Here is a 22,236-nt window from a genome sequence, read left to right as displayed (position 1 = left end):
TTAGATTCAGCTATGTGGATTAAGAACTGGTTTAATTGAGTAGACTCAAAGACTATTCACTTAGCAAATTAGTGTCAACAGGGAAAGATGTGTCCAGTGAAGTGACCCAGGATCTCTTCTTGGCCCTTTACTGTTCAACCATTTTCATCAGTGACTTGGATGAAGGCATAAATGTCATGCATATCAAATTTATAAATGACATAAAGGAGAGAGCAACAGCTAACAAAATGGGCCAAAAAGCTACCCCAAACTCTATAAGGTGTGCCCAGAGGGCCCAAGATAGAACTAGCACCCAACTCATACTTCTTCTGTGCCCCAGAGCCCACCATCCGACCTTTTTAGCCAATGCTTCCTTACCTCTTTCCCCTCCTGGCAGGACATTGCACCCTTTTCCCATTGTGTGCCAGAAGGAACCTAAAATCCTCTCTCCGCTGACCTTTAGGTCTTTAGATCTAATGGTGGTGGCCTGCTGTCTTCTTTTTCTAACTGTATTTCCAGTGTTTAGCACTATGCCTGGCACATATTAAGCACTTAATAAATTGTTTTTCCTTCATTAATTGAACGTCAAGATGCAAAAGTTTCTCAGTAGGGTAGAATAATGGGATGAATCCAGTAGAATATAATCTCCTGAGGGCAGGGATTTTGTTAAATTTTTGTCTTTATATCCCCACTGCACAACATAATACCTTGCAGATGGCAGAGACTGAATAAGTGTTTCTTAAAATGAATTTCATTGAGTCAAGTAATATGCTACCTTATCAGGATAAGGTGTGTCTAGTCAGGATAAGGATCCTATGTTCAGATTGAAAAAATAGCTCCTAAAGTACAGAATGGAGGGGATATAGCATTTATAAGGAAAAAAACTTGGGAGTTTTAATGGGAATTAAGTTCAATATTGATTAATAGTGTGCTGTAATCATAGGCTACATTAATAGAGGTATAATATTCAGAATGAGAGATGTAATAGATCTGTACTCTGCCTTGGTCAGATTACCTTTGGAATATTGATTGTTGTTGTTGTTGCGGTAGTGGTGGTGGTAGTGGTGATGGTGGTAGTGGTAGTGGTGATGGTGGTGGTAGCAGGGTGCCCCAGTGGGTAAGAGTGCTGTACGTAGAGTCAGGAAGTTTTAAGTTTAAATCTAGCCTCAGACACTTCCTAGATGTGTGACCCTGGGAAAGTAACTTAGCCTCTCCTAGCTTCACTCTCCTCGTCTGTAAAACGGCAATAATATGGGCACATACCTCCCATAGTGGTTGTGGGGATCAAATGAGATAACAAGTGTACAATGCTTTGCAAGCCTTCAAAGGATATACACTTGGCTGCTTTTTAAAGTTATTATTTCTGGGTACTATTTTAGGAAGGCCATTGACAAGCTAGATCATGTCCAGGGTGGGATGGCCATTTTGGTGATGAAGAGACCATGGTATTTGGGGAGAAAGAGGAGAAAGAGCACTAACATTTAATTAATTCTTTAAGATTTGCAAAGTCCTTCACACATATTTCATTTTATCCTCACAACAACCCTGGGATGTAGGTGCTATTATCATCCCCATTTTTCAGAAGAGGAAACTGAGATAGATTACATGACTTGCCCAGCATCACACAGCCAATATCTGAGTACCTAGCTGTCTTTGGTATTTAAAGGAATTTTATAAAGGAAAGATATGAGATTTGTTCTGTTTAGCCTCAGAGGACAAAATTAGGAATGGTGTGGGGAAGTTAGAGTCAAATTTAGATGGGAGGAAAGAATAAACTTCCTACCCATGAGAACAATGCAAAGGTTGAATGGACTGACTCAAAAGGACTAACCATCCCACTGAAGGTATTTATGATGAAGCTAAATGACTACCTGTCAGAGATGCTTTGAGGGGGGAGGGCATTCTATTCCTCAACAAAAAGAGCTGAACTAAATAAATAGACTCGGAGACCCTTTCCAACTCCACAGTTTCATTCCAAGTCTCAGCCTATCCTCTCTTTCTTCACAGGCTGAATTCTTTTGTTTTTTTTTTTAGTTTTCATTTAAATTTTTTTTTTGCATTAACTTTATCATTTATTTTTAGGTTTTTTTTTGGAGAGGGGAAGGCAGGGCAATTGGGGTTAAGTGACTTGCCCAAGGTCCCAAGCTAGTAAGTGTGTCAAGTGTCTGAGGCTGGATTTGAACTCAGGTCCTCCTGACTCCAGGGTCCATGCTCTACTCACTACGCCACCTAGCTGCCCCTATTTTTAGTTTTCAATGTTCATTTCCACATGATTTTGAGTTCCAAATTTTCTCCCCATCTCTCCCTTCTCCCCCACCCCAAGATGGCATGCCTTCAGATTACCCCTTCCCCCAGTCTGCCCTCCTATCACCCTACTCCACCCCTTATCCCCTTCCCTCTTATTTTCTTGTAGGGCAAGACAGATTTCTATACCCCATTGCCTGTATAGCTTATTTTCCATTTACATGTAAAAACAATTTTTAACATTTCTTTTTAAAACTTTGAGTTCCAAATTCTCTCCCTTCTTCCTTCCCCACCCATCCTCATTGAGAAGGCAAGCAATTCAATATAGGTTATACATTTGTATTCATGCAAAACACTTCCATAATAGTCATGTTGTGAAAGACTAACTATATTTCCCTCCATCCTATCCCATCCTTCATTTATTCTATTTTCTCCTTTGACCCTGTTCCTTTTCAAGTGTTTGCTTCTTACTGCTCCCTCCCCAAATCTGCCCTCCCTTCTATCATTCCCTCCCTTATCCCCTTCCCCCCTACTTTCCTGTAGAGTAAGATACCCAACTAAACATGTATGTTATCCCCTCCTTAAGCCAAATCTAATGAGAGTAAGATTCACTCATTCCCTTTCACCTACCCCCTCTTCTCCTCCATTGTAACAGCCTTTTCTTGCCCCTTTTATGTGAGGTGATTTACTCCCTTCTATCTCTCCCTTTCTCCTCCCAATATATTCCTTTCTCACCCCCCTTAATTTTATTTTTAGATGTCTTTAGATTCAACTCACTCTGTGCCCCCTGTATACATATATATTCCCTTCAATGACTCTAATAGTGAGAAAGGTCTCATAAGTTACAAATATCATCTTTCCATCTAAGAATGTAAACAATTAAACTTTAATAAGTTCCTTCTGATTTATCTTTCCTGTTTACCTTCTCATGCTTCTTTTGATTCTTGTATTTGAAAGTCAAATTTTCTATTCAGCTCTGGTCTTTTCATTGAGAATACTTGAAAGTCTTCTACTTGATTAAATATCCATTTTCCCCCCCGAAGTATTATACTCAGTTTTGCTGGTTAGGTGATTCTTGGTTTTAATCCTAGTTCCTTTGACCTCTGGAATAACATATTCCAAGCCCTTTGATCCCTTAGTGTAGAAGCTGCTAGATCTTGTGTTATCCTGATTATGTTTCCACAATATGGTTTCTTTCTGGCTGCTTGCAATATTTTCTCTTTGACATGGGAACTCTGGCATTTGGCTACAATATTCCTAGGAGTTTTCCTTTAGAGATCTTTTTCAAGAGGCATTTGATGGATTCTTTCAATTTATATTTTACCCTCTGGCTCTAGAATATCAGGGTAGTTTTCCTTAATAATTTCTTGGAAGATGATGTCTAGGCTCTTTTTTTGATCATGGCTTTCAGGCAGTCCAGTAATTTTTAAATTATCTCTCCCAGATCTATTTTCCCTATCAGTGGTTTTTCCAATGAGATCTTTCACATTGTCTTCTATTTTTTTCATTCTCTTGGTTCTATTTTATAATTTTTCAATTTCTCATAAAGTCATTAGCTTTCATTTGCTCCATTCTAATTTTTAAGGAATTATTTTCTTCAGGGAGCTTTTGGACCTCCTTTTCCATTTGTCCAATTCTGTTTTTGAAGGCATTATTCTCCTCTTTTGCCATTTGGGTTAGTTTATTTTTAAGGTGTTATTTTCTTCAGTATTTTTTGGGTTTCCTTTACTAAGCTGTTGACTTGTTTTTCGTGATTTTTTTTGCATCACTCTCATTTCTCTTCCTAATTTTTCCTCTACGTCTCTTACTTGATTTTCAAAATCCTTTTTGAGCTCTTCCATGTCCTGAGACTAATTCATACTTTTCTTGGAGGCTTTTGATGTAGGAGCCTTGAATTTGTTGTCTTCGTCTGGTTGTATGTTTTGATCTTCTTTGTCACCAAAGTAAGATTCTATAGTCTGAGTTTTTTATGCAGTTTGCTCATTTTCCAGCCAATTACTTGGCTTTCAAGCTCTTTGTCAAGGTAGGACTCTGCTTCCAGGGAGAAGAGTGCTCTGTCCCAAGCTTCAGGGCTTTGTGTAGCTGTTTTCAGAGATATTTCTAGGGACCTGTAAATTTTCAGTTCTTCCAAGGTTGTATGATCAAAGGTGTCTACTCCTCTCCTGGACTGTGCTCTGGTCTGCGAGTGACCTCTTCAAGCATTCTTTTCTGCCTTGCAAGTGTGAGGAGGATTCCCTCTCCACAGCTGCCACAAGCTCTGACGCACCAGCACACCTCCTTACCCCAAGACCGTCACCCACCACTGTGACTCAGATCCAAGCAGGGCAAAGCAAGAGAATCCTGCCTCAGTGCCAGCAAGGAGATCCCTGCAATCCTTCTCTGATCAGCTGTTTGATCCCCCACCATCTGTGGACCTGGAGCTCCAGAAACAGTTGCTGCCACTGCTGCTGCTGCTGCCACCATCTCCACCACCCCAGGGTTGGGGCCAGACCACACTTTGCTCTCACTCGGGTCTGACAGAGTTTTCCCACTGACCTACTTTGTCTTTGGCATTTGTCAGTTGAGAAGTCTGTAAACCACCACAGCTGCCAGTGATTCAGTCCTCTGAGAGTTGCTCCAGCCCTATCTGTACTGACATGGCCCATACTGGACTATGTTCCAGTACCTCCCCAGTGTGATAGACTTTTCCCATGGACCTTCCAGGTTGTCTTGGGCTGGAGATTTGTTTCATTCTCTCATTTTGCGGGTTCTGTAGCTCTAGAATTTTTAAAGAGTCATTTTTACAGGTATTTGGAGAGATTTGGGGGAGAGCTCAAGTAATTCCCTGCTTCTACTCCCGTATCTTGGCTCCACCCCCCTGAATTCTTACTTATTCATCAAAGCCCAGATTAAATGCTGTCTTCTCCATAAGACTTTCTCTGCATCCTCTTGTCAGAAGCAACCCATTCCTATGGACATCACATAGCACACCATTTTATATATCTCTAGGGAACACATCTTATAATATTGGACATTATAACTGACTGCTTCGATGCTTGAAAATTTCCTAGAGACAGAGTTTCTGGGTAAATTACAATCAATTTTATTAACTACATCTAGAAAGCAGTCAACAAAATAGGCTCATTGTTTCATCCTTGGTAAGCAAAGAGAGCTAGCCTATCAAACCTTTGTTATTTATAAAGCTTTTTTGAAAAACGGGGTGCACTTGAGAGTGGAAATCAACTCTGATTGGTTAACAAGTAACGAGAGAATAAATATTATAAAGAGAGGTGGTCTTATTCCAATGAGAGTTTGGGGTTATGTAACACTGATCACCCAATCCTGGTTAAAAAGACTTATCAATATGCATATCAAAGAGGGAATCCACTTCTACCCCAAACCTGCTGGACTAAACACAATGAACAGGAATCCATCAATTCAACTAAACTTAGAATTTCTTTACTCTCTTTGATTAGATCTTGGCCTTCCTGGTAGAGTATAAGTCTTGCCAAGATTTCACATAATGGTTGATTTCTGGATGAGGAAATGGAAAACCCTTTAGTCCTGATTCAATAATTGGTTATTAATATAATAAAGAAATAATCATTTATCTCACTGCATTTATGTCATTCTTATCACTAGAATGTAAACTTCTTCAGGAAAGGGTCTATATCTTCTGAAAATTTTGTATCACCCCCAAGACCTAATATAGTACATCCTTTATACAGTAAAATGGACTTTTGTTTCAATATTGTCATAGAGTCATCACAAGAAAGACAGCTACATAATCCTAAAATTTCTTTAAAGGTGATAATGACTCAATTGACAGGCAAAACAATACTCTTTGCTCTGTTTCACTCCCTTAGTTTCTTTTTGACAAGTTTTATACATGCCTTTCTTTTTTTACACCATAGTCATTCCCCAATATAGCCTTCCATTGACTTGCCCCTCATACCCTCAAAAAACATATAAAATCAACATCTTGACAGAGTCTAGGGATATGTGGAGCCAGCCTGAGCTCCATGAAGAAGGTGATTGTTAAATTTTCACTGTGAACATTAGAAATCAACAAAGGCTACAAATCAAGGCTTGGTTTATTGTTTTGTTGATTATCTACATTTAAGAAAGTAATGGGTAGAAATCAGGGACTTGCGTGAGCTCCCCACCAGGTCCTTCTAAAAACCTATAAAAATGGCTTTGAACAAATTCTAGAACTGCAGAACCCATGGAATAGCAGAGGGAAGCAGAGCTCCAGCCCAGGACAGCCTGGATGGTCTCTGGGTAAGGTCTATCGAGCACTGAGCTGGTAGTGGAGCTGAACAAAGCCCAGCGTGGGCAGCAGCAGGACCAACCAGACGGGGATCCAGGTGGAGTGGGCCCTGACATCCTGAATCAGTGAGCTGTGGCAGTTAACAGACTTCTCAACCCACAAACACCAAAGACAATAGAGAAGGTTAGTGGGAAAAGCTGTGGGGGACAGAGTGATAGGAGTTCACAGTTCGGCCACTGCCCCATGGGCAGTGGGGGTGTTGCAGCTACAGAACTACAGCTGCAGTTGCTTCTGGCCCCAGGCCCACCTGGTGGGAGGAATTAAGTGGTGGAACAGAGCAGGAGTGCAGAGCCTGCTTAAGATCTGAGTCAGGTCCAGGTTTGTGGTTCTTGGGGAAGGAGGAGTGCTGCTGTGGCAGAGCTGGTGTATAGTAATAGCTCTGAAAATGACAGCACATACCCTTAAGCTTGGAACAAAGTACTCTTTACTCTGCAAGCAGTCATATCCCAACAAAAAACTCAAGTCAAGTAAGTTGGCTGGGAACATGGGCAGGCAGCGAAAACACACTCAGATTCAGTCTCAGACTTTGGAATCTTTCTTTGGTGACAAAGACCAAAACATACAACCAGAAGAAGTCAAAAAAGTCAAAGAGCCTACATTGAAAGCCTCCAAGAAAAACATGAACTGGTCTCAGGACATGGAAGAGCTCAAAAAGGATTTGGAAAAGCAAGTTAGAGAAGTAGAGGAAAAATTGGGAAGAGAAATGAGAATGATGTGAAAAAAAACATGAAAAATAAGTCAATGACTTGCTAAAGGATACCCCAAAAAATACTGAAAAAAATACTGAAGAAAACAATAGCTTATAAAATAGACTAACTCAAATGGCAAAAGAACTCCAAAAAGCCAATGGGGAGAAGAATGCCTTGAAAGGCAGAATTAGCCAAATGGAAAAGGAGGTCCAAAAGACCACTGAAGAAAATACTACCTTAAAAATTAGATTGGAGCAAGTGGAAACTATGGAATTTATGAGAAATCAAGAGATTATAAAACAGAACCAAAGGAATGAAAAAGTGGAAGACAATGTGAAATATCTCATTGGAAAAACCACTGACCTGGAAAATAGATCCAGGAGAGATAATTTAAAAATCACTGGACTACCTGAAAACCATGATCAAAAAAAGAGCCTAGATATCATCTTTCAAGAAATTATCAAGGAGAACTGCCCTGATATTCTAGAGCCACAAGGTAAAATAGAAATTGAAAGAATCCATCGATCACCTCCTCAAAAAGATCCCAAAAAGAAAGCTCCTAGGAATATTGTCGCCAAATTCCAGAGCTCCCAAATCAAGGAGAAAATACTGCAAGCAGCCAGAAAGAAACAATTTGAGTATTGTGGAAACACAATCAAAATAATACAAGATCTAGCAGCTTCTACATTAAGGGATCAAAGGGCTTGTAATACAATATTCTGGAGGTCAATGGAGCTATGATTAAAACCAAGAATCACCTACCCAGCAAAACTGAGTATCATGTTCCAAGGCAAAATATGGATTTTCAATAAAATAGAGGACTTCCAAGCTTTCTCAGTGAAAAGACCAGAGCTGAATAGAAAATTTGACTTTCAAACACAAGAATCAAGAGAAGCATGAAAAGGTAAACAAGAAAGAGAAATCATGAGGGACTTACTAAAGTTGAACTGTTTTGTTTACATTCCTACATGGAAAGATGATGTGTATAATTTATGAGACCTCAGTATTAGGGTAGCTGAAGGGAATATGTATACATATATGTATATGTATATGTATGTATGTATATATGTGTGTGTATATATGTGTGTGTATGTATATATGTGTATGTGTGTGTATATGTGTACACATGTATATGTGTGTCTATGAATGTATGTATGTGTATATATAGACAGAGGGCACAGGGTGAGTTGAATATGAAGGGATGATATCTAAAAAAATAAAATCAAATTAAGGGATGAGAAAAGAATATATTGAGAGAGGGAGAAAGGGAGAGATAGAATGGGGTAAATTATCTCGCATAAAAGGGGCAAGAAAAAGCAGTTCTGTAGGAAGGGAAGAGGGGGCAGGTGAGGGGGAATGAGTGAATCTTGCTCTCATCAAATTTGACCTGAGGAGGGAATAACATACACACTCAATTGGGTATCTCACCCCACAGGAAAGAAGGAGGAAGAAGATTAAAAAAGGGGGGGATGATAGAAGGGAGGGCAGATAGGGCGAGGAGGTAATCAAAAACAAACACTTTCAAAAAGGGGCAGGGTCAAGGGAGAAAATTCAATAAAGGGGGATAGGTTAGGAAGGAGCAAAATATAGTTAGTCTTTCACAACATGAGTATTGTGGAAGGGTTTTACATAATGATACATGTGTGGCCTATGTTGAATTGCTTCACTTCTTAGGGAGGGTCAGTGGGAAGGGAAGAGGGGAGAGAATTTGGAACTGAAAGTTTTAAAAACAGATGTTCAAAAACAAAAAAAAAATTTTTGCATGCAACTAGGAAATAAGATACACAGGCAATGGGGCATAGAAATTTATCTTGCCCTACAAGAAAGGAAGGGAAAAGGGGATGGGAGGGGAGTAGAGTGACAGAAGCGAGGGCTGACTGGGGAATGGGGCAACCAGAATATATGCCATCTTGGAGTGGGGGGAGGGTAGAAATGGGGAGAAAATTCATAATTCAAACTCTTGTGAAAATCAATGCTGAAAACTAAATATATTAAATAAATTAAAAAATAAAATAAAAAAGAAAGTAATGGAGAAAATGCCAACGATGTATATTAAACTTAAAAGTGTGTTGTGAATATATTTTCCCCCAGAGAGCTTGTTGTTAAACATTCACCAGTATATACTCAACTAAGTCTGACAATGTGTGCAACTTTAGCATTACTCCCTCACTTCTCTCCCCTGCGTGGAGAAAATATGTTTCATCATTTCTTCTCTGGGACCAACATCAATGACAGTACTGTTTTGGGGTTACAAATACAATCAATACTTGGAACAATCAATAAACTTGTCTGTCTCTGCCACTAAATAGTTCATTGGATGTCTTCAATCACTGCAACTTAATCTCATTTTCAACTCCATTATAGAGGTACTTCATAAAATTTGTATGACTTGACTAATAGGAAAATATGAATCACTGCTTATTAGCATGTATAGGGAGAAGAGATTTTTGTTTGTCTGTTTATTTGAGCATTATTTGGACCTATAATTTCACTGATACAGGGAACTCCCAGAGAGGAAATTCCCTCTGTCCTTGAAGGTCCAAAACTGTTCTAGCATTTGTAGACTTAAGAATTACATGGAAGATTAAGTAGTTAAGTGATTTGCCTAGGGTAACCCTGGCAAATGTATTAGAGGCTTGAACCTAGGGCTTCCTGACTCAAGGGCTGGTTCCCTATTTATTACTCCATATTAACTTCTCATTTTTTTTTAAATTCAATTTTATTTTATTTTTACTTCTGAATTCTCTCCCTCTCCCTTTTCCCCACCTGTTGAGAGGCCAATAAAAATCAAACTCACTGCAAATATGTATAGTCATGTAAAACAAATTTCTGCATTAGGCAAGGTGAGGAGCGGGGAGGGAGGGAGAAGAAAGAAAAAGAGAAAAAAAGAAAGGAAAGAGGGAAGAAAGGAAGGAAGGAAGGAAAGAAAGAAAGAAACAAAGAAAGAAAGGAGAGGAGAACAGGAAAAGAACATATTCTTCAATCTGCATGATAAATCTATCAGTTCTCTACCTGGAGATGGATAGACTGTTTCATCATGAGTCCTACAAATTGTTCTCCTGGTTCTGCTCACCTCACTTTCATCAATTCATGGAAGTATTCCCAAGGTTTTGTGTTTCTTTTTTTTCTGAAACTATCCCTTCATTATTTCTTATAGCACAATAATGTTCCATCACATTCATATACCATAACTTCTTCAGTCATTACCCAATTGATGTGTATCACCTCAGCTTACAATTTTTTTGCTTCCACAAAAAAGTTGCTATAAATATTTTTAGACACATGGATCCTTTTGCTCTTTCTTTGGTCTCTTTGACCTAATAGTGGCATTGCTGGGTCAAAGAGTATGGAGCAGTTAAATACCTTTTGGGGAATAGTTCCAAATTGCTTTCCAGAATGGCTAGACTAGTTCGCAGGTCTACCAATAGTGCATTGGAGTACTTGTTTTCCCACAGCCTCTCCAACATTTGCCATTTTCCTCTTTTGTCATCTTGGCCAATTTGATGGGTGTGAGGTGATACCTCGAAGTTAATTTAATTTGCATTTTTCTAATTATTAGTGATTTAGCATTTTTCCATATGGCTGTTGACAGTTGGATTTCTTTCTTCAAAAACTGCCTATTCAATTCAACATTTATTAAGCACCTACTATATGCCAGGCATTGTGCTCAGTGTTTAGGTAATGTGCTATGCTATTCATATCTTTGACCACTTATCAATTGCGGAATGACTCTTTTCTTTGTAAATTTGATTCAGTCCCCTATATAGCCTAGAAATGAGACATTTTTCAGAGAAAGTTGCTGCAAACTTTTTCCTCTTTTCCTGCTTTTCATATAATTTTAGCTGCATTAGTTTTATTTGTGCAAAAACTTTTTAATTTTATGTAATCAAAATAACCAGTTTTACCTCCAGTGAACCTCTCTGTATCTTGTTTGGTCATGACCTCTTCCCCATTCATAGATCTAACAGGTAATTTCTTCTGTGTTCCACTAATTTGCTTTCTCTATCACCCTCTATATCTAAATCTTAATAAAAAGGATTTGTTCTGTAAAATGTGGACTCGGTCGAAAGGCCACACCCAAGGACATAGATGACCAAATATGGCCTTAAGGCCACATCACCCCTGACCTAAACCATGTGCCTATTCTGAGCTTGTCTTGGCATACAGTATGAGATGTTAGTCTGTACTTAGTTTCGGCCAGTATACTTTCCAGTTTTCTCAACAGTTTTTGTTGAATAATGTGTTCTTGACTCAGTAGCTGGGATAATCGGACTTATCAAACTGTTACTGTGCTCATTTCTTTCTGCATACTGTGTATCTAATATTTTCTATTGATCAACCCTTCTTTTTCTTTTCCAGGACCAAATTATTTTGATGATTATAACGTTATACTATAGTTTCAGATCTAGTACTGCTAGACTCCCTTTCTTTCCATTTTATTTTTCATTGATTCCCTTGATATTCTTGACCTCCAAATGAACTTTATTATTATTATTATTATTTTCCTAGCTCCATAAAATAATTATTCAGTAGTTTTATGGGCATGATGCTGAATAAGTAAAATAATTTAGATAGCATTCAGCCTACTCATGAGCAATTAATATTTCTCCAATTATTTAGATCATATTTGTGTGAAGAGTATTTTTCAATTGTGTTCATATAGTTCCTATGTGTATCTTGGAAGGTAGACTATCAAAGATTTTATACTATCTGCAATTATTTTAAATGGAATTTCTCTTTCTATCTCTTCCTACTAGATTTTGTTGTAATATACATAAATGCCAATGATTTTATGAGTTTATTTTATATCTTTCAACTTTGCTGTAGTTGTTAGTTATTTCAATTTGATCTGCAAAAGGTGATAGTTTTGTTCCTGTTTGTTTTTATTTTTTTTTAGTTTCCTTGTCTTATCTTATTGCTATAGCTAACATTTCTAGTACAATATTAAAAGTTATGGTAATAATGGACATCCCTGCTTCACTTCTGTTCTGACTCAAAAGGCTTCTAGCTTACTATCCCAATTACAGATAATGCTTACTCTTGGTTTTTGATGGGTGTTATTTATCAGTTTAAGGAAAGTTCCAATTATTCATGTGCTTTCCAGTGTTCATAAGAAGAATGGGAGTTGTATTTTCTTGAAAGATTTTTCAGCATCTATTGAAATAACCATATAATTTTTATTGGTTTTGTTATTAATGTGGTAAAAATACACCTATAGTTTTCCTAATATTCAACCAGTCATAGTATATGATCTTTGTACTATATTTTGCAGTCTTCTTGCTAATCTTAAACTTTTGCATCAAATTCATTAGAGAAATTGGTCTGTATAACTTTCTTTCTCTATTTTGACTCTTCCTGGTTTAGGTAATAAAGACTATGTTCTTTTTTTTTCTTTTTTTTTACAAAAGAAATCACATTACCTTTTGGTTATTTTTTATTCTTTTCTGTTTCTCATCTCTTGCACTCAATCTATTAACAAACCAAGTTGATTCCAATTCTGCAACACTCTAGAATTAATCTTCCTCCTCTTTACTTCCATAGTCACCACCTATTACAGACCTTCATTTCCACCCATCTAGACTATTCCAATAGCCTCATTATAGGCTTTCCCTGCCTCTGCCCTCTTCCCTTTCTAATCCATCCTTCACACTGCAGCCAGATTTAGCATCTTCATACATACAATCTTCATACAATGACACGGTCATGTCATTCCTCTGCTCAAAATTTTCCAGGGGTTCCCTATTGCAACTTCATGTTGAAGTTTCTTTGGAAATGGCATTCAAGGCCCTCCTGATCTGACTACCCTAGCTTTCTACCCTTATCTCATTCTATTTCCATCCACACACTTTATGCCTCAACCAAAATGAACTAATCTCCATTCCTTATGTACACCCAGCACTTCACTCCATGCAAATTTGCTCACATTAATCCTTACCCTTGGAATATTGAGCCACTACTCCCTCTATGTATCTAATTCTTACTCATTCATATTCATCATTTAGACTATAATTTTTATTTCTTTTTTAATTCAAATTTATTTTATTTTTGTTATATTTAAGTTCTGAAGTATCTCCCTCCCTCCCTCCTTACCACACACTAGAGAAGGTCACTATTTGACACAGATAAATCTATCCAACAATCTATCTATCTATCTATCTATCTATCTAAAACTATACTATGCATACTTTGGTTTATCAGTTCTTTCTCTGGATGTGGACAGCATCTTCCTTCATAAGTCCTTTGTAGTTGATTTAAGTATTTATAACACTCAAAATAACTTAGTCATTCACAGTTATTCTTTGAACAATGTTGCTATTGCTGTATACAGCCTTCTCTTGGTTCTACTCATTTCATTCTTCATTATTTCATGGAAATCTTTCCATGAAATAATCAACCAGCTTATCATTTCTTATGGCACAGTAGTATTCCATCACAATCATATACCACAATTTGTTTAGTCATTCCCCAATTGATAGGTATCCCTTCAATTTCCAGTTCTTTGCTACCACAAAAAGAGCTGCTATAAATATTTTAGAACATACAGGTTCTTTCCCATTTTCCCAAATCATCTTTGGAAATAGATCTAGTAGTGGTATTGCTAGGTCAAAGAGTATAGTCAGCTTAACAACTCTGTGGGCATAATTCCAGATTGCTCTGCAAATTGGATCAGTTCATATTTCCACCAACAGTGTATTAGTGTCCTAATTTTCCCACATCCTCTCCAATATTTGTCATTTTCTGCTTCTATCATTTTACCAGTCGGATAAGAATGAGATGGTATCTCAAGGTTGTTTTTATTTGCATTTCTCTAATCAATGATTTAGGTCATTTTTTCATATGGCTATAGATAGCTTTGATTTCTTCATCAAAAAACTTCCTGTTTATATCCTTTGACCATTTAACATTTGGGGAATGATTCATATTCATATAAATTTGACAAAATTTTCCATATATATGAGATATGAGACCTTTATCTAAGAAACTATAAAAATTTCCCCCAATTTTCTGCTTTCTTTCTTATCTTGGCTTCATTGGTTTTATTTGTATAAACCTTTTTGATTTAATGTAACCAAAATTATCCATTTTACATCTTACAATGCTATCTCTTGTTTATTCATAAATTCTTCTCTGATCCATAAGTCTGATAAGTAATGTTTCATGTTCTTCTAATTTTCTCATGAAATCTCCCTTTATATTTAAGTTATATAGCCATTTCATCCTCATCTTGGTAAGTAGTATAAGAATTTGGTCTATACACAATTTCTGCCAGACTCCTTTCTAATTTTCCCAACAGTTTTTACCAAATAGAGAATTCACATCTCAAAAGCTTGAGTCTTTACATTTGTCAAACGCAAGATTACTATAATCATTTACTACTGTGTATCATATGTCTACTCTGTTCCACTGACCCACCTTTCTATTTCTTAGCCACTATCAGAAAGTTTTCATAATTACTGCCTTATACTATAATTTATTTTAAGATATAGTTTAAGATCTGTTGCTACTAAACCTCCTTCCTTTACATTTTTTATTAATTCCATTGATATTCTTGACCTTTCGCCCTCCAAATGAATTTTGTTATTATTTTTCTAGCTCAATTTAATAATTTCTTGGTAATTTAATTGAGATGGCATTGAATAAGTAGATTAGTTTAGGTAGAATTGTCATTTTTATTGTATTGGCCTTGTACCTGAGGACAACTAATATTTCTCCAATTATTTAAATCTGACTTTATTTGTATAAAAAGTGTTTTATAATTATGTTCATGTAATTCCTGGGTTTGTCTTAGCAGGTATACTCTCAGGTATTTTATACTGTCTACAATTGTTTTAAATGAGGTATCTCTTACTATGTCTTCTTGAAGGGTTTTGTTGGTGATATATAGAAATATCAAAGATTTATGTGTGTTTATTTTATATCCTGCTACTTTGCTAAAATTATTTGTTTTAACTAAGTTATTTAGTTATTTTTAGTTTAGTATTTAATTTAGTTTAGTTAGTATTTAGTTTAGTATTTTTAGTTTAATCTCTGGGAAAACAAGTATATCATCATATCATCTGCAAAAAGAAATAGTTTTATTACCTAGTTAGCCATTGCGATTCCTTCAATTTATTTTTCTTCTCTTATTGTTATCATTACATTTCTAATACAATATTGAATAATATTGGTGATAATGGGCATCCTTGTTTTACTCCTGATCTTATTGGGAAGGTTTCTAGCTTATCCCCATTATAAATAGTGCTTGCTGACGGTGTTAGAGGTAGATGTTTCTTATCATTTTAAGGAAAAAAATCCATTTATACCTATGCTTTCAAGCATTTTTTAATAGGAATGAGTATTGTATTTTGTCAAAAGCTTTTTCTGCGTCTGTTGATATAATTATGTTTTTGTTACTTTTGTGATTGATATAATAAATTATTTAATAGTTTTCCTTATGTTAAACCATTACTGCATTCCCAGTATAAATCCCACTTGGTCACAATGTATAATTTTCATGATACATTGTTTTAGTCTCCTAGCTAGTATTTTACTTAGGGTATTTGCATCCATATTCTTTAGTGAAATGTGTCTATAATTTTCTTTCTCTGTTTATGCTCTTTCTAGTTTGTGTATCAGCACCATATTTATTTCATAAAAGGAATTTGATACAACTCCTTTGCCTATTATTCTAAATAATTTATTTAATATTGGAGTTAGTTGATCTTTAAATGTTTGGTAGAATTCACTTGTAAATCCATCTGTTCCTGATTTTTTTTGGTTTTTGTTTTTGTTTTTTTTTTAGGAAGCTCATTCATGGCTTGTTCAGTTTCTTTTCCTAAAATGGGATTACTTAGATATTCTATTTCCTCTTTTGTTAATCTAGGCAGTTTATATTTTTGTAAGTATTCTTCTATTTCACTTAAATCATTAAATTTGTTGGCAGATAATTGGGCAAAATAACTCCTAATAATTTCTTTGATTTCATCTTCTTTAGTGCTATATTCACCATTTTCATTTTTGATACCAGTAATTTGGTTTTCTTCTCTTTTTAAAATCATATTAATGAATGGTTTATGTTACTGTTTTTTTTTCATAAAGCCAATTCCTAGTTTAATCTGTTAATTCAATGGTTTTCTTACATTCAATTTTATTAATCTCACCTTTAATTTTTAGGATTTCCAATTTGGCATTTAATTGGGATTTTTAATTCATTCTTTTCCTAGTTTTTTTAATTGCATATACAATTCATTGGTCTGTTCTTTCTCTATTTTATGAATATAAGCATTTAGAGACATAAATTTTCCTCTGATTACTGTTTTTGCTGCGTCCCATAGGTTCTGGTATGTTGTCACATTATTGTTGTTCTCTTTAATAAAATTATTGATTATTACTATGACTTGTTCTTTAACCCACTCATTCTTTAAGATAAAGTTATTTAGTCTCCAATTAATTTTTAATCTGTGTTTTCATGGTCCCTAATTAAATATAATTTTATTGCATTATGAGCTTGAAAATGTGCATTTAATATTTCTGCATTTAACTATAAAGTTTTTATTCCTTAATATATGGTCAGTTTTTGTAAAGGTACCATGTATCCCATTCAGTTCTCTCTAGACATCTATCATATTTAGATTATCTAAGGTTCTATTCCCCTTCTTAACTTATTTTTTTTGTTAGATTTATCTAGTTCTTAGAGTACTGTATCTAGATTCTTTTTTGATCATAACTTCAGTTAGTCCAACAATTCTTGTATTGTCTCACCTCAATCTGTTTTCCGGGTCATTTTTTTTCTAATGAGATGTTTCACATTCTCTTCTAATTTTTCATGTTTTAATTTTGTCTTAGTGTATCTTGGAGTCTTATAATATCAATAGCTTCCCCTTGCCAAATTCTAATTTTTAAGGAGTTATTTTCTTTCTTAAGTTTCTGGATCTCTTTTTCCAATTGGTTGCCTTTCTTTTCATAATTTTCTTGATTTTCATTTATCACTCTTATTTTTTCCTAATTTTTCCTTAACCTCTCTTATTTGGTTTTTAAAATCCTTTTTAAGTTCTTCCAAGAACTCTTTTTTGGGGTTTGTGACCATTTTTACATTTTTCTTTGAAGTAAAAGTAACTCTTTTAACTTCACTGTCTTCTCCTGAGTTTGAACCCAGATCTTCTCTATCTCCAAAGTAGCTATCTATGATTGGGTTCTGTCTCTTTTGCTTACTCATTTTTTAGCAGCTTGTTTCTTGGCTTATATAACTTTCTATCAGAGTTGAGCTCTAATCTCAAGGTGTGGGGGACAATGTCTCAAGCTTCAGGTTTTTTGTGCTGTTGTTTTCTATCTGGAAGCCTGACCTCAGTTACTCCTCTCCAGTCAAATGCCCTTACTCCCTGCAGTCCCTCCCTCAGCTGCAAGCTTCAACTCACCCCTCTGCCCTGTGCCCACAGCCAGGAGGACCCAGACCCCTGCAACCACACTCACTGGAGTGTGCTCACTCCTCACAGTCACAGCTACAGCATGGGACACTGGTCAGCACACCTGAGCCCTGAGCTCCGTACCAGTAGAGCGCCCTGCAATCTTCCCTCGATCACAACCTTCCAACCCCTGCACAGTCTGTGGTTCAAAAGTTCCTGAAGGGGCAGCTAGGTGGCGCAGTGAGTAGAACACTGACCCTGGAGTCAGGAGGACCTGAGTTCAAATCCGGCCTCAGACACTTGACACATGTACTAGCTGTGTGACCTTGGGCAAGTCACTTAACCCCAATTGCCCTGCCCAAAAAGCAAAAAAAAAAAAAATTCCTGAAGCTTCAGGTTGCCTCTGACACAGCTGCCCCCAGAGCTTGTTGTTTGCTGTTTTGATGGTATCTGCCCTGAGTTATCAGCACTGCAGTCAAACCAGGCTACCACCCTGGGAAATCAGGTCTTTCCTCATGTCCTCCCAAATTGTCTCAGGTGGACAATTGCTTTACTCCAGCTTTTAATTATTTCTGCCATGCTAAAGTTTACTTCGAGGCATTATTTTTTCAATTATTTGTGGGGAAATTTGGAAGAGCCAGGTAATTTCCTGCTTTATTCTGCTATGTTCCCAGAATCCTCTCCTAGAATATAATTTAAAATGTCACCTCTTCCTGGAAGCTTTCTTTTTAACTCCCTACTTGTTCATGGCCTTTCTCCCTCAGACATCCCATTGTACTCTCCCTATACTTCTCTTACTCACATAACATGCATTCTTTTGTAGTATAACTATTTGTGTATGTTTCTTCATGTTCCAGAAGGAGATTAGAGATTGTGTCTTTCTAAGCTTTGTATCTCTGTCCTACTCTCCATTGCCATCCCTCAGTCTCAGCATAAATGTTGAACCTCCCTCTATGGACTGTCTTCCCATCAGAAGTTCTTTGAGTGAAGGGACTGTCTTGTTTGCTTATAACTGCATCCCCACTGCTTAGCACAGTGCTCTGCCTCTAATGAATGCTAATGAAGTTTTTCTCAATTGATCAATTTCTGTATACAGCAGGTACTTAATAAATTTTGTTTGCTACAGCTTAGAAGGAAGAAAGCATTTATTAAGTACCCACTTTGTGCCAGGCATTGTGCTAAGCGCTTTACAAATATTATCTCATTAGATCCTTACAACAGTCATGTGAAGTAGGTGCCATTATTATCCCCATTTTATAGTTAAGGAAACCAAGACGAATAGAGGCTAAGTGATTTGCCCGGAGTCACACAGTTAGCAAATGCCTGAGGATGGATTTGAATTTAGACCAGGCCTAGTGTTCTATCCACTGCACCACCTAGCTGTCTCCAACAGCTTAGAGATATCAATAATTCTAGTGGTAGGATTGGTTTGGTTGAATTTCTTTGTGGGAAACTGGAAGATAGTGCTAGTTTCAATGGTAATAAAAATACACACGGGTCTACAAGGTGTTAAGTGTCTCAAATTGTCTTGATTTTTTTTAATCAATTTAAGCTCTTCTACCTAGTCCACAACACTTCACCTTGTTTTTGGACTTGCTCCTCTGGTACTGACTCATTCTGCTAAATTAGACCCTGGTTCCTCTCTCTGGCCATGTTTTTAGCACCCCCATATCTCTGATTAACCCATCATGTGTTTTGTATGACTGACCCTGGGCTTCCAGGGGACCTTTCAGTCAAGACCTTTACCTGACTGCTCCATAGTCTGAGAAACCTCAGTTTGTATCTGCAAAACCCCTTTCCAGGTGCCTCCCAAGCCCACTGGTGCTTTCCTTCTGAGATTACCTCCCACTTACACTGTATACATCTTGTGCTAGTTGTTCGCACGTTTTCTCCTACATTAGAATGTTAATTCCTTGAGGGCAGAGACCATGTGTTTGCCCTTCTTTGTATATTCAGCACTTAGCCCAGTGTTCAGCATATAGTAAGCTCTTAATAAATGCTTGTTGACTTGGACTTATCGAGGCAGGAAACAGGGGACAAACAAGTATAGTACGGTCTTAAATAGATGCATATGAATGTCTGTGCCTATATATAAGTATGATTATAGATATCTAATTATATGTAGGTGCTCTTATATATGTGTATATAACATATATGTTAGTGTATGTGTGTGTATGTACGCTTAATTGTAGCCTTCTTGGGAGAAGAGAGGGAGGAAGGGGGGAAAAAAGAACCAAAAAAAATCCACAGCAGAGAACAAAAGAAAATTTAAAAAGAAGCAAAGATGGACATCTCTGAATGCAATGTGGACTATTTATTATATAGGCTTTCTTGAAATGGAAATTTATTGCTGTATATTTTGAATCCTCTTTTATGTTCTGCTATGCACATAGCAATGCTGTTTTTCTTTTCTTATTTTGTATTTAAGTTTAAAATAAATTAAGAAAAAAAATAAGAACAAATCCTTGTTGACTGATTATGTCATGGGGGAACCTTGGCCCCAGCCTATAAACATTATGATTTGCTCAATTGGACCAAACAGAATTTAATTTATAGGCATCTCTTTGAAAATCTGACTAATTCTTATTAGTGCTACTCGGTTTCTTATTCTGATATTTGCTTAATGTAAGTCACAAGAATTTAGGAACATCAGAACAGATTTTCAACTTTTAACTGATTTTTTCCCTTTTGTGTATAAGATATAGGGAGATAGGTAGAGTAGATACAATGATAACCTTGAAATCAAAGTGACCTGGCTTGAAATCCTGTCTCTGACACTTAGTTGCATGCCCCTGCCTAAGACATTTGACTCTATGTGCCTTAAGCAATGCAATGTGGTACATGGGAAAAAGCACTGACTTTGGAGCCAGAGGTCCTAACTCTGTCCTTATTACTTGTGTGACCCAAATCATTTAACCCTTCTGGGTCCTAGTTTTATTATCTACAAAGTACTGGGGCTGGCCTAGATAGCCTCAAGGTTCCCTTCCAACCCTAAATCTATGATCTCATCGACTAAGTCATAAATTGGTTGCCATCTGTATTCATAGAGAGAGCTCCCACAGCAAGAATTCCTTATGCTGACAAAATCACAGATCCCTGTCATGTTAGCAAATATGTGCAAATTAGCTGCTAAATGATATTTTTTAAAAGACTACTTCTTAGTAGATCATTCTGGAAAAATATTACATAATGAAAACAATTATCTGAAACCCAAAATTCCCTTATAGGGTTACCCATCTTCAAAGTTTGCATAGTGCTACTCAGATTTAATAACATCACCAAGAAAGAAAGACAAAACAAACAACAAGAGAGCTTTTGTGCTTATGATGCTGGCCATGCTTTGACTGTGGCTGTAGCAAATTTGGCTTTAACAACCACCTAATTACATATTTATAAATGCATATTGTGTACCCTGTAGGCTGGAATGAAACCCCATAGCCATTTCAGTTTATCAACTAAAAGAGGCAATTTTTTAAAAACATTACACAGTTGATTAAACCTAGCAACACTATATACTCATGATTATTTGTAAAGGGTACCATTTATGGACTAATTTTCTGGTTTATTGTGTGCTTAAGTGCTTAGGACTTGATCTAGTAGAAGCTAACTGAACTGTGTAAATCCTGAAAGCTGAGAGAATTCTGGCTCCAAGCAATCTTCTTGATTCAGGATGACGATAATTTAATATTTATCATACACCAGTGGCATTCTTTTCACTACACAAAACATAGAAGAAACCATTCTCTTTGCATTTATCTAGTTACTATGAGAGAAAATATATTTTAAAATCATGTTACCAACAGGATGGAATTCTTTTTGTCTACTTTCCTTTTCCCAAGTTTGGAGCTATCACTTGGCTCATCCTAGCAATGGATCAGTTCTCCAGAGTGAACTTGTGAGCCCTATATAATTAACCTAGAATGGGGCCATTTGTTCTACAGAATGGCTGCAGCCACTGAAATGCAAATGTGCACTAAGATTGGTTCTCCTGGTAGAAACAGGTTCTGCTTTAGGGTATAGATCATATGTGATGGTCTCCAGAAAACCTGTGGGGCCTCTCTTCATGCTGTAGAAACTGTTGAGAAAATGACAACCTGGAGGTCAATCTATAAGGATGTAAGAATATAGTTTCCAGCAGCTCCAGTGGTGTAGGAAAACTATACATGACAAGGGAGAAATGCCTAGAGGGCCATGCTGCCTCCTGTTACAAGCTACCAGCTGGTCTTCCCTACCTTCAGGCAGCTGCTTAAGCTGTTCAGAATCATTCTAGAATGTGAAGTACTGTGGGCCAACACTTAGGGGGTCTTAGTATAGCAGTACATTCTGGTACAGTGGAAAGAGTATAGGTTCTGGAGTCAGAAAAGGCTAGGGTTAAATCTTACCTCCAACTTGTTTTTTCTTTATGACCTTGGGCAAGTCACTCCATTTCCATAAGCCTTCATTTCCTCAAATATAAATTCAGGGTATTAGGGGGGCAGAGCCAAGATGGCGGCTGGAAAGCAGGGACCAGCTTGAGCTCCCTGCCGAGTCCCTCCAAAAACCTATAAAAATGGCTCTGAACCAATTCTAGAACGGCAGAACCCACAGAACAGCAGAGGGAAGCAGGGCTCCAGCCCAGGACAGCCTGGATGGT

The sequence above is a fragment of the Trichosurus vulpecula genome, chromosome 5 (genome assembly GCF_011100635.1).
Source record: "Trichosurus vulpecula isolate mTriVul1 chromosome 5, mTriVul1.pri, whole genome shotgun sequence".
Taxonomy (NCBI): Eukaryota; Metazoa; Chordata; class Mammalia; order Diprotodontia; family Phalangeridae; genus Trichosurus; species Trichosurus vulpecula.
This window is presented reverse-complemented; position numbering follows the sequence as displayed.